We start from the raw sequence: 12,266 nt of genomic DNA, 5'->3' as shown, positions 1-12,266 counted from the left end.
TGATTTGTTCTCAAGGCTGACTTCCTCGTAATAGCTGAAAATACCAAGAATAAAAATGAACCAACAGCGCTTATATTTACAAATAAAAGTACCCAGAGAAGTAAGAAATATGTTATTATGTTATCATTATTCCATCCACAATCTGACAGAAGGAATTGTGAAGGAGTTAGGAAACCAACTTTCCATTTTGCTTAAAGAAGAGAAACAGACCCTGATCATTTGTTATAACATTAATCTTAAATGCACTAATTTTTCTTTTAATATATAAAACATTTTTAAGCTCAACTTTGTAAGAAATTATTTAAATACAAAAAGGTTAACACAAACTGCTACAATTGACCAAATATTTTATGATGTTACTACGGTATGTTCAAACCCAATAAAAACAAGTTTCAAGTTAAGATTCAAGTGGGAAACATAAATAGAATTTGGTGAATATTAAGGATTTTAAATTATTAAAGAACTTTACCAAAATTGTTATTTAATTTATAGATTTTGTAGTAGATAAAATAAAGAGAAAATGTTTTAACAATTATGTGATACTTCTTTCCTTTCAGGAAAAGACAAATTTCTCTTTACAACCCAGGTATTATCTTAAAATTAAGTGATTACAGTAAAGACAACAATTTGACTTCTAAATTAACCCCAGATGTTGTTTCACTTTTTCATAAGCCACACAGCTGAAGCCTACTGCAGGCAGCACCTTTATGATGTTTGGGGTTAGACCCCTGAAAAATCCTCGTTTTCCTTCTTTGTTATATATATCCTGAATGTGCTGAATGATAGAAGCTGTTGTTCCTTTTTCTTCCAGTGCTATAAGCTGAAAAAAATCAGTGCAATTCAATATTTAATCTTTATACATTAAGATAGTTCAACGATTAATGAGAATTTACAGAGGTTAAAACTACTTCAGGGGATACCTCTCTTCCTACCTATAGAACAGTCCTGTGCTGTCCAGTACGGTAGCCACAAGACACATGTTGCTATTTACGCTTAAATTAATTAAAATTGAGTAAAACTAAAAATTCAGTTTCTCAGTGGCACTAGCAATACTTCAAGTGCCCGACAGCCCCGTGTAACTAGTGTTGTATGAACAGCACAGATAGAAAATATTTCCATCATTGCAGAAAGTTCCATTAGACAGCACTTGAAAGTCTTTCACAAGGGACCGCAAAGGAGCACTAGGAATTGGGTACGACATAAATAGTTTGATAGGGGCATGGAGGGGTGATGGATGGATAGAGAGACTCCCCAGCTGGATTGCAATATAAATTAAATCTAAAGATCTTACTAAAAAGAGGAGGAGAAAAAGAATGTAAAAGAATATCATTTACCACATGACCCCTTAAACATTTACTCAGGAAGATAATAATAGGATTATGTGGGGTTTTTCCTTCTTGAAAAGTGATAAAGATATTTTCTTAAAATCTAAATTCCTAAATTTCACTTGAGAGGAACAAAGTAGATACCTTTCCTTCTGCTTAATATCTCCTTGCTAATTGGATTGGAATACAAAACAATTGCACTCAATTCCACAAATGTATTAAGTTCCTGATGCAGAATACAACAACGATAGCAGAGCCAGAGGAAAATCACGTGTTCATATTGAGTAACAGTTGACCTAATTTGAAGAAAGCGAAATCTTTTCTATTGTTCTGCATGGTACATCCTAACTGTAAACTCCTTAAAGAGATCATCAGTGACTGAAGAAAATGTGAAGAGTTCCAAACAGAACTTTGGAGGAGAAATAAAACCTAAAATTCACAAAAGGTTCTACAATGAAACAATAAATTCAAGATTCATGCTTTCTTTAAAAATCAGAGTTAGCTTTTGATTTATTTATGAATTCTACAGTTTTTCTGTTTTTAAAATCATTAATTTCTACTCATTTAAAACAACTTAGTTATTTTAACTTTTTTAACCTAGTTTTTATTCTTTCATTAAAGTTATTTTAATAACTTTTTAACTTGGTTATTACTTCACTTAAAAAAACGCAACACCTCACCTTGAGCCTGTATGCGAGTTCTAATAAGGTTGAGAGGGAAGCTGGCTATCTGACCACAAGTGTGAGCCAACGTACTACAGCCCAGCAAAACCACTATCCCAGGGTCTACAGAGTCTCCTGCAGAATTTTCTAGCCAGTAATTCTTCGAACGCTGGTAGAGAAGAGAGTAGTAAATATCCTTTAACTATGATGCAAATCTAAGTAGAATAAAGTTCGTTGCTCACTCAATTTCAATAAACATTATTAAGTAGCTTCTTGATTCAAGAATTGCACTGAGCGCTTTCACAGATGTTACTCATTTAATTGCTACAGAAACTTGACAAGTCAACATGGTTGCTCTATTTTATACATTTTATAAATGAAGAAACTAATTCAGAGAGACAAAGTTATCAGGTCACCAGGGTGATAAATGGAAGTCGAACTTGGTCATTTGACTTTAATAACTGTTCTCTCCAAAGTCTTCACAGAAGATTGTTCCTACTCCGTGTACTGAGGGGGCTCTCCCTGCTGTCCTATCTGGGTCAGGGCACACAGATGTTTTCAGATAAACATATTCATACAACCTCAGTTCGAACTCTCCTAGTTTGTGTCTCTGAGTGTGTTTTGCTTATTTTGTTTTTTGTTTGTTTTGTTTTGCTTGATTGTTTTGGTTTGTACTGATATTCAAAGATGTGCCCAAAATTCTGGAGACTCTCAGAGGAATTAACAGATTATTGTAGAGAAGACTGCATAATACACTCTAAATTAACAGAACCACATTTTCTCAACTTTTAAGAAAGATTAATCTCCTCAAATTTGCTGTTCTTTGAATAAAAGCGGCTAGGAGAAATTATTTGGAAATAGTGGGTTTAAAATATCACTAGATGCTCTTAGAATTGTTCATTTATTAAAGAACACAAATTCACACTATATACTGGGGCAATTACTATGAAACGTATGATTTGATGCTTTTGAAAAAACAAATTTCAAAATGTCTTTATTCAGTGTACATTTATTACAGTCATGCAACAATAAAGAGAGAAATGTGTCATGTCACCCTAGCGGCAAAGCAGAAGATGTTGAACTGTAGAAATAAAAGAAGGAGGGAGCCCAACATTAACAGAAGCAATGAATTACTTTAATAAAACCACAGAAGCAAGAAAACAAAAAGGAAAAGGAATGCATGCTATACTATTCAATACTTTGAACTTCTACAAAAAATATAAGCACAATTTTTTTAAGTGCTAAATGAAATTGGCTATCTTTCACATGATGGTGGTACCACTTGCCAAAAATACCACTGGGCCTGTGCCTTGAGAACTGTTCTTCCTGGACTGAGGATGAATTTAAGTTACTCTAGTCATATACTCTCACCTCATTCTTAGGACCCCATGGTATATATTGTTGAGACAGTCTACCTGAAACGGATATATGGTCATAAAAACGAAATGATCAGCTGAAAGGTGAGTAACCTGGAATCCTGCCTGGTGAGCACCATACTATTAGGATATTTGCCCTATCTCCATGCTGCCCCTCCTCCTGTAACCCCCAATTACTCCTCTCCTCAATCCTCATTTTCACAACTGCGCAATAATATCTCAGTTTTTTCAATCTTATCTGTACATCACATTCTTCTAGGGAGTTAAAAAACCTGAACCCCAGGACTCTCCCCAGAATAATTCAACCAGAATATCTTGGCATGTAGCCCAAGAATCTTATTTTTTAAAGATCCAGACACAGGTGATTCTGATATGCATCCAGAGTCGAAAACTACAATCTTACCAGCATTTAGGTCTATAATTATTATTACCAAAAACTAATTCACAAAAAAACAAACAAAAAATTATTATTAGAATACCAGACAATTAACATATAAAATTAAATGCCAAACAAAACCATTCAATTCACTTCTTGGTCAGAAACTATTTCATGAAATTCATTTATAATCAGATTTTTAGAATAAAAGCTTATTATTATACCAAATTTTCAAATCTAACATATAATGTCGTATTATGAGAATAAACTCACCTCAAAAACGGCAAGATGTATGCCTGCACAAGATATGATACCTGGCAAGTTAGGAATATAACCTTTGTAAAAGGTTCTAACACCTTCTTGTTTCAGAAGCTTCTTGCCACAATCAATAACCCCTGAATACTGTCCAGTTTTACCTACAGCCAGTCTGGTCTTTAGAACCTAAATGTGAAAGAATATAATAAAAACATATTGCTCAGATTCACTCAACTCATCTAGCTATCCAATAAGTTGCATTATATCACAATGTTCACTAATTATCAGAGAAATCAAAAAAAGAAAGCAATCATAAACATATTTTTAACTTCTCACCAATTGACTCAATTATGAACAACTGATACAGTACAGAGTTTTTCAAATTACTTAAATAGGAAAATATAATTAATCATTGTGGCTTTGATTGATACATCTACTCAAACTCCTTTGGTGTGCTGTAAGGCAACATATTCTTAAAGAAATTCATTTGAGATAACATTATTGCTTCAAAATAAAGCAACTATAGCCAAAACCCAAGTTTAAAAAAAAGCATATGGTCATGTTAAAGGGAAGGACCAATATGAAGAAAACATTCTATATATGCTCAAAATACATACCCTGGGAACAATTATAACAGTGAGGCCTATAAACTGTAATTTAATATGACGGGCTCATTTTGTGCTCATAAAGCACAGTCACGAGCCACAACATTTTGGTCAATGGTGGACCACAACAACGGTGGTCCCATAAGATTAGTACCATATAGCCTAGGTGTGTAGTAGGCTATACCATCCAGGTTTGTGTAAATATCCTCTATGACATTTGCACAATGACAAAATCACCTAATGATGCATTTCTCACAACATAGCCCCATCATTAAGCGATGCATGACTGTAGGCTTCAGGGCTATGAGGGCAATAGCAGGCTTCAGCAGGTTGTCTGTGATCAGTATTCCTATATTCAAGGTATATTCTGCTGATAAACCTCACTCCTTGTCCTCTTAATTTCCATTAGTTTAATTTAAGGGAGCTCTATATATACTTGAAGAAATGGCTCTCTAAAACAGCCAAGACAAAAACAGTAAATACTTCATCTTAATTGGTAGACTGTGTCTCTTGATGGAGCTGCCTCTGAGTAGTCAGTTGGGAGCCCTTGGTTTTATGAACTTCTCTGCAGGACCCCACCCTTTGGATAATCCATTCTTAAAACCGTCTGTCCTCTCCAGGGCAGTGCATTTTCTTCTTACCCAAGTAGGTCTTTTCTGTCTGCCTCACTGGCATGTTTTTTCCCTCTTACTCCTTAAATTAAGGTCTTCTCAAGAGTTTTCTTCTCAGCATTGAAAAAGAAAAAACAAAACCACTACTTTTTTCTAAGCAATCTCACGGCTTTAAGTAACACTTCTTTGCAGATGACACATCAAGACTTGAAACCTCTCAAATCTCAGTATCACATCTGCTGAAAATCACAACTTGGTTGTCCATCAGCAACTCAAACGCAAACCTGAACTCATCCTCTCTCAGGGTCTGGCTCACTTCCTCCGTTCTCTGTCTCTGTTAGAGACATAACCCAGACATAACTCTCCTAAACACTTAGACACAGAACCCAGATATAACTTCACCTTCTTCCCTTCCCTTTCTCCTGCTTTCCACTTCTCAAGTTGTCGGTTCTGAAGACAGCTCTAACATGAATCAATTTCCCCTAGTCAATAAGATATTTCAAGCCCTTATTATCACTTTCCTGACTGATGGCAATATCTTGTATCTAGTCATCTCATTTCTCTAGCCTCTCCCAATCTAAAAAATTTTACCAAGATTATATTTCAGGCTCCAAAGTCTTTACGGCTTCTTATTTTTTAAGAAATTAAAATTAAAATTTTTAAGCTGCATTCAAGAGCCTTTCTCATCGGGCCCCGACTCATTATCCAATACCATGGATAGGCCACACCTAAATGCTACCTGCTCTTTTACCTCCATGCTTTTGCTCCAGTTGTTATTTCCACCTAAAATGCCCTTCCCCAGCATCTCTGACTGTCCAAATTCTAAGCCAAACTCCACATTCTGTTCATGTCTTTCATGAAATCCCTAACTGGAAATAATCTCTCCGTCTGAATTTCCATAGCACTTTATATTGATCTCTCTTCTAGAGTTTATATTTTCTATTTTGGATCATCATTATTGATGTTCATGTTCTATCTCCCCTTCTAGACTATAAGCTCCATGACCAAAATGTCTATCTGTCTCGTCTCTGGATCTAGAAAAGTACCTTAAATTTAGTGGGTATGCAATACAAATCCTATTTGATTAATAAATAAGGGATTCTATCAATCAATTAAACAATCAATCAATGAAACTGTTTAGCTTCTTGGTACATTTACAATACTACCTTTATCCTAAACAAACAAAAAAAAGCTACTAAGGACAACCAACACTTGATATGAGATTTAAATCCTATAGCTATAAAGCTTTTTATTGCACAAAATCCTAGTCGGTAATTCATTTATCTTTAAAAAGTTCTAACTTGCATCAAAAGCATTACTTTAGTTAAAATTTTATACTAATACGTACCTCCATGGGGTAAATACAAGTCTGGGTAGTTACACCAGCCTATGAGCCAGATATAAATCTCTCAATAACTCCTATTTTAGCACCATCAAAACTAAGCCATTTCTTATACTGTATAAATAAAGGTATTGAAATGTATGTTACTGAAATGGAATATATATAGTTTCTAAGTTTGTAACATTAATTAGTAGCATAAAATTATTTGAAAGAGTAGTCCAGACACCCGACATTAGCATCTAGTAGAATAATTGATTTTAATTTTTATGCAATTAATTGTCTAAGATAATAAGTAAGACCCCTCTATTTGGTCTCTGTTTTCCTTCTTGTTCTGTAGAATAAGTTAGCAACATCAAGTCACGTAAGCATATTCATGAATGTAGTATGTCCAAAAGGGCATGCAAATGACACAAAGGGGGCAGGGACTGTATCTTTTCTCTCTTTTTAGCCCCACTCCTTACACAGGGAAGGTACTTAATATCTTTTGGTTACTGGATAATCAGAAATAGGAACTTAATGTGAGAGCCTTTTTTTGTTACAAGGAACAACAGTTGACTCTCGTTAGCTCAAGTAACAGGGAGGTTATTGCAACAACACATGAGCAAGTAAGGAAAACAGAACTATCAGCCTAAAGGTCAGGCTTCTCAGAAACTAAAGTAAGTCAAGTTTCATGGAGATGGAAAACTGAAAACTCATTTAGGATCCAACATGGCCTTAGCAAACAGACTATCTTGTTACTTCCCTAGGCAAGATGTTTTTCCGTTTGCCTTTTCTAGTGGTCTATCATCAATATGATTCAGCTACTGTCTACGAACTAACTCTGTTCTCATATCATTAACTCCCCGTCAGAAACGATTGGTTCAGTCAATATGGCAGAGATGGCTATCTGTTCCCAGTACCTGTTATCTTCTTTCTTTTAGTAACAGAGCTGACTCAGCTACAAACTACATTTCCCTCTTCTGCCTTACAACTAGGTTGTCTGGCTAAGTGACTAGTTTTGGCCAATGAGATATGAGGGAAGTTGGGTATGCAAATTCTGAGACATCTCCTTAAAGATGCTTGTCCTGGACTCCTCCTTCCTTGACCTGGGAAATGGCAAAGACAGGTGCAACCTTTGAAGCCATGTATTGAAGACAGCAGATCTGTACAGTTAGCCCTGGATCACTTGCCTCTATCCTATTTAAGCTACTGTATTTTGGAATCTCTTTGTTACAACAGCTTTGAATGAACCCTAACAAGTACAGAAATTGGTAGGGTGCTGCCATAATAAAACCTAAAAGATGCATCACTGGCTTTATTGTTAGGACACAGATACTACAGTCTAAGAAGGTGATGGCCTTTCTCAAGCTTTGTGGAAATGCTTGATAAAACTTCCTGTGGGCTAACTTGGAAGGTAGACTGTGTGCTTATTGAGCCTGAAGTTCCGAGAAAACTGACTGCAAAATCCCAGAATGTTGGTCAGTGTTGCCAGCTCCTTGCTGCTTCGAGCAAGATTTATGAGACATGAGCTAAAGCATCTCTCTGCTTTTCTGCCTCAAGGCCTTCTCCAAAGCCAGTGTGCAAGTAGACGGAGGGGATTAGAGCTCTGCTAAGGAGATTTTCTTCGCCTGGCTTGATAATCAAGAAATGCAGGGCTTCCGAATTGGAAGAGCCACCTGCTTCCATACCCCAAACGAAGGAAATAAGATTGTCCTAAAGAGCTTGCCTATCTGCAAAAATCAGATTAAGGGTGTTGTCATCTGATTTAAGCCTATTGTTTCCAGTTGACATGAATGTAGCCTGCTATAAAAATGAGAGACAGAGGGAATAACTGAGCAAAGGAGCTAGAAAATAAAATATCAGAAGAGAGATTTTTAGATGTCATTACTTCACAGGGTATTGACTGGAAGCAGACCAGAAATGTAAGAAGTTTTTGAAAGAACTGTATTGCTAGAAAACCCATAAGCCTAGCCTACAGAATCCTGTGCCTCACTGATCTCTAAAGCAACTCTCAGGCCCCCAAACCTAAGCACACCATGGCAGACTCTTCGAGAGCCCAGCATCACATCTGGACAGTTCTGTGCAGCCTCACACTGACAGAGCCCCATCTACAGCAAAAGCCTCTCACCTCTCTACTTTTCTACCTCAGGCCTTCTCCAAAGCTATGGGAGCTTGTCCAGCCCAGAAGTCTTGGGAAGTTAAAGTTCCAAGAGCAATCCTCATATAATATGGGATAGGAAATGGTAGATAAATGCCTCAACTCCTTTCCTTCAGACAGACAATTCTGGGAGCTATTCTGTACACTTCTTAGATGTTCCAGCAGAATCAAGTGCCTCCTGCCTACAGCCGAAGCCTCATTTATGTACCTTTATCGGCTTTTCTTCCTTCCATGTCTCACTGTCCCCGTTTCCTCACTCCTGCTTCTTCCCTAATAAACTCCCTGCACCCAGACTCTGCTTTGGGGGAATCCAAACTAAAACAGTTGGTGCCACTTCAAAAGTGGTCCTATGCACCCAGTAAAAGGCAGAGATTGTCAGAGTGGATCAAAAAACGAGACTCAACTACATGTTGTCTACAAGAAACCTACTCTTTAAAAATTGAGGTATAATTGACATATAACATTATATTAGTTTCAGGTGTACAACATACTGATTCGATATTTGTATATATCATGAAATGATCACCACAATAAGTCTAGTTAATATCCATTACCAACCACACATTTGTAAAAAGTTACAAAATTTTTTCCGTATGATGAGAACTTTTAAGATTTACTCTCTTAGCTACTTTCAAATATGCAATACATAATGACTACAGTCACCATGCTATACATTACATCCCGTGACCTATTATTTCATGACTGGAAATTTGTATCTTTTCGACACCTTTACCCATTTCACTCCCCCACCACCCTTCTGTCAACCACCATTCTGTTCTCTGTATCCATGAGCTTTTTTTTTAGATTCCACATATAAGTGAGATCATGCGGTATTTGTCTTTCTCTGTCTGACTTACTTCACTTAGCATAAAGCCCTCAAGGTCCATCCACGTTGTGGCAAATGGCAAGATTTCATTCTTTTTTATGGCTGAATAATACTCCATTGTATTTATATACCACATTTTCTTTATCTAGTCATCTATGGGTAGACACAGGCTGTTTCCATGTCTTGGCTATTGTAAATAATGCTGCAATGAACATGGAGGTGCATATATTTTTCAAATTCCTGTTTTTGTTTTCTTCAGACAAATATCCAGAAATGGAATTGCTGGATCATACAGTAGTTCTATTTTTAATTTTTTGAGCAACCTCGATACTGTTTTCCATGGTCACTGCACCAATTTACATTGCCACTAGCAGTGCACAAGAGTTCTCCTTCCTCCACATCCTCGCCAATACTTGTTATTTCTTGTCTTTTTCATAATAGCCATTCTAACAGGTGTGAGGTGGTATCTCATTGTGGTTTTGATTTGCATTTCCCTGATGATTAGTGATGTTGAGTATCTTTTCATGTACCTATTGGCCAACTGCATGCCTTCTTTGGAAAAATGTCTATTCACATCCTCTGCCCATTTTTTAATTGGATTGTTTGGGGTTTTGCTACTGCATTGTATGAGGTCTTTATATATTTTGGATCTTAGCCCCTTATCAGATATATGATTTGCAAATATTTTCTCTCATTCAGTTGGTTGTCTTTTCATTTTGTTGATGGTTTCTATTGCTGTATAGAGAAGCTTTTTAATTTGATGCCATCCCATTTGCTTATTTTTACTTTTGTTGCCTTTGCTTTTCACGTCAAATCCAAAAAATCATCACCAAGACTGACATCAAGGAGCTTACCATCTATGTTTTCTTTAAGAGTTTTATGGTTTCAGGTCTTACATTGACGTCTTTAATCTATTTTGAGTTAATTTTTGTGTATGGTGTAAGATAGTGGCCCAGTTTCACTCTTTTGCTTGTGGCTGTCCAGTTTCCCCAACAACATTTATTGAAGAGACTGATCTTTCCCCAGTATATATTCCTTTTTTGGTTGAGGAAGATTATCACTGAGCTAACATTACCACCAATCCTCCACTTTTTGTTGAGGAAGATTGGCCCTGAGCTAATATCTGTACCTATCTCCCACTATTTTATATGCAGGATGCCTGCCACAGCATGGCTTGATAAGCAGTACACAGGTCCACACCCAGGATCCAAACCTGTAAACCCTGGTCCACCAAAGCAGAGCACGTGAACTTAACCACTACACCAACTGGTCAGCTCCTCCATTGTATATTCTTGGCTCCTATGTCATAAGTTACTTGGCCATATATACATGGGTTATTTCTGGGCTCTCTATTCTTTTCCATTGATCTCTGTGTCTGTTTTTGCCAATTCCATACTGTTTTGATTACTATAGTTTTGTAATACAGTTTGAAATCAGGGATCATGACGCCTCCAACTTTGTTTTCTTCCTCAAGATTGCTTTGGCTATTTGGGTCTTTTGTGGTTTCACACAAATTTTAGGATTGTTTGTTCTATTTCTGTGAAAAATTACACTGGAATTTTGATATGGATTGCACTGAATCTGTAGATTGCTTTGGGTAGTATCGACATTTTAACACTATTAATTCTTCCAATCCATAAGCATGGAATGTCTTTCCAATTATTTGTGTCTTCTTCAATTTCTTTCTCTAAGTTTTCAGTGTACAGGTCTTTCACTTCCTTGGTTAAATTTATTCCCAGATATTTTATTCTTATTGATGCAATCGTAAATGGGTTTTTTTTCTTAATTTCTCTGTCTGATAGTTTGTTATTAGTGTACAGAAACACAACAGACTTTTGTATATTGATTTTGTATCCTGCAACTTTACTGAATTCATTTATTAGTTGTATGTTTTTTGGTAGAGTCTTCAGGGTTTTCTATATGTAATATCAACTCATCTGCAAAGTGACAGTTTTACCTCTTCATATCTTGTTCTGATAATTTTTATTTCTTTTTCTTGCCTAATTGCTCTGGTTAAGACTTCCAAAACTATGTTTAAGAAAGTGGCAAGAGCGGGCATCTTTGTATTGTTCCTGATCTTAGTGGAAAAGCTTTCAGCTTTTCACCATTAAGTATGATATTAGCTATGGGCTTGTCATATATGTTGAGGTATATTCCCTCTATACCTACTTTGTTGAGAATTTTTATCGTAAACAGATGTTGAATTTCGTCAAATGCTTTTTCTGCATCTATTGAGATGATCATGTAATTTTTATCCTTCATTTTGTTAATGTGGTGTTCACACTGATTGATTTGAAGATGTGGAAGCATCCTTGCATTCCTGGAATAAATCCCACTTGATCATGCTGTATAATCTTTTTAATGTATTGTTGAATTTTGTTTGCTAATATATTGGTGAGGATTTTTGCATCTATCTTCATCAGGGATATTGCCTGTAATTTTCTTTTCTTGCAGTATCTTTGTCTGGCTTTGGTATCAGAGTAATGCTGGCCTTGTAAAATGAGTTAGAAGTGTATCCTCCTCTTCTATCTTTTGAAAGAATTTGAGAACGATTGGTATTAATTCTTCTTCGAATGTATGGCAGAATTCACAAGTGAAACCATCTGGTCCTAGACTTTTGTTCCTTGGGAAGTTTTTGATTACTGATTCAATCTTCTTACGAATAATCAGTCTGTCTAGTTTTTCTATTTCTTCATGATTCAGTCTTTGTAAGTTGTACATTTCCAGGAATTTATCAATTTCTAGGTTGTC

At 36.1% G+C, this 12,266-nt stretch overlaps 1 pseudogene; it reads right to left on the bottom strand.

Annotated features, from left to right (window-relative positions):
* Positions 1-504: 504 nt before the first annotated feature.
* Positions 505-12,266, bottom strand: part of LOC100060536 (mitochondrial adenyl nucleotide antiporter SLC25A24-like) — a 60,165-nt pseudogene continuing 48,403 nt past the window's right edge.

The sequence above is a fragment of the Equus caballus genome, chromosome 5 (assembly GCF_041296265.1).
Source record: "Equus caballus isolate H_3958 breed thoroughbred chromosome 5, TB-T2T, whole genome shotgun sequence".
Taxonomy (NCBI): domain Eukaryota; kingdom Metazoa; phylum Chordata; class Mammalia; order Perissodactyla; family Equidae; genus Equus; species Equus caballus.
Note: the sequence above shows the minus strand (reverse complement) of the source record. Positions and strands in the feature narration are given on the sequence as shown.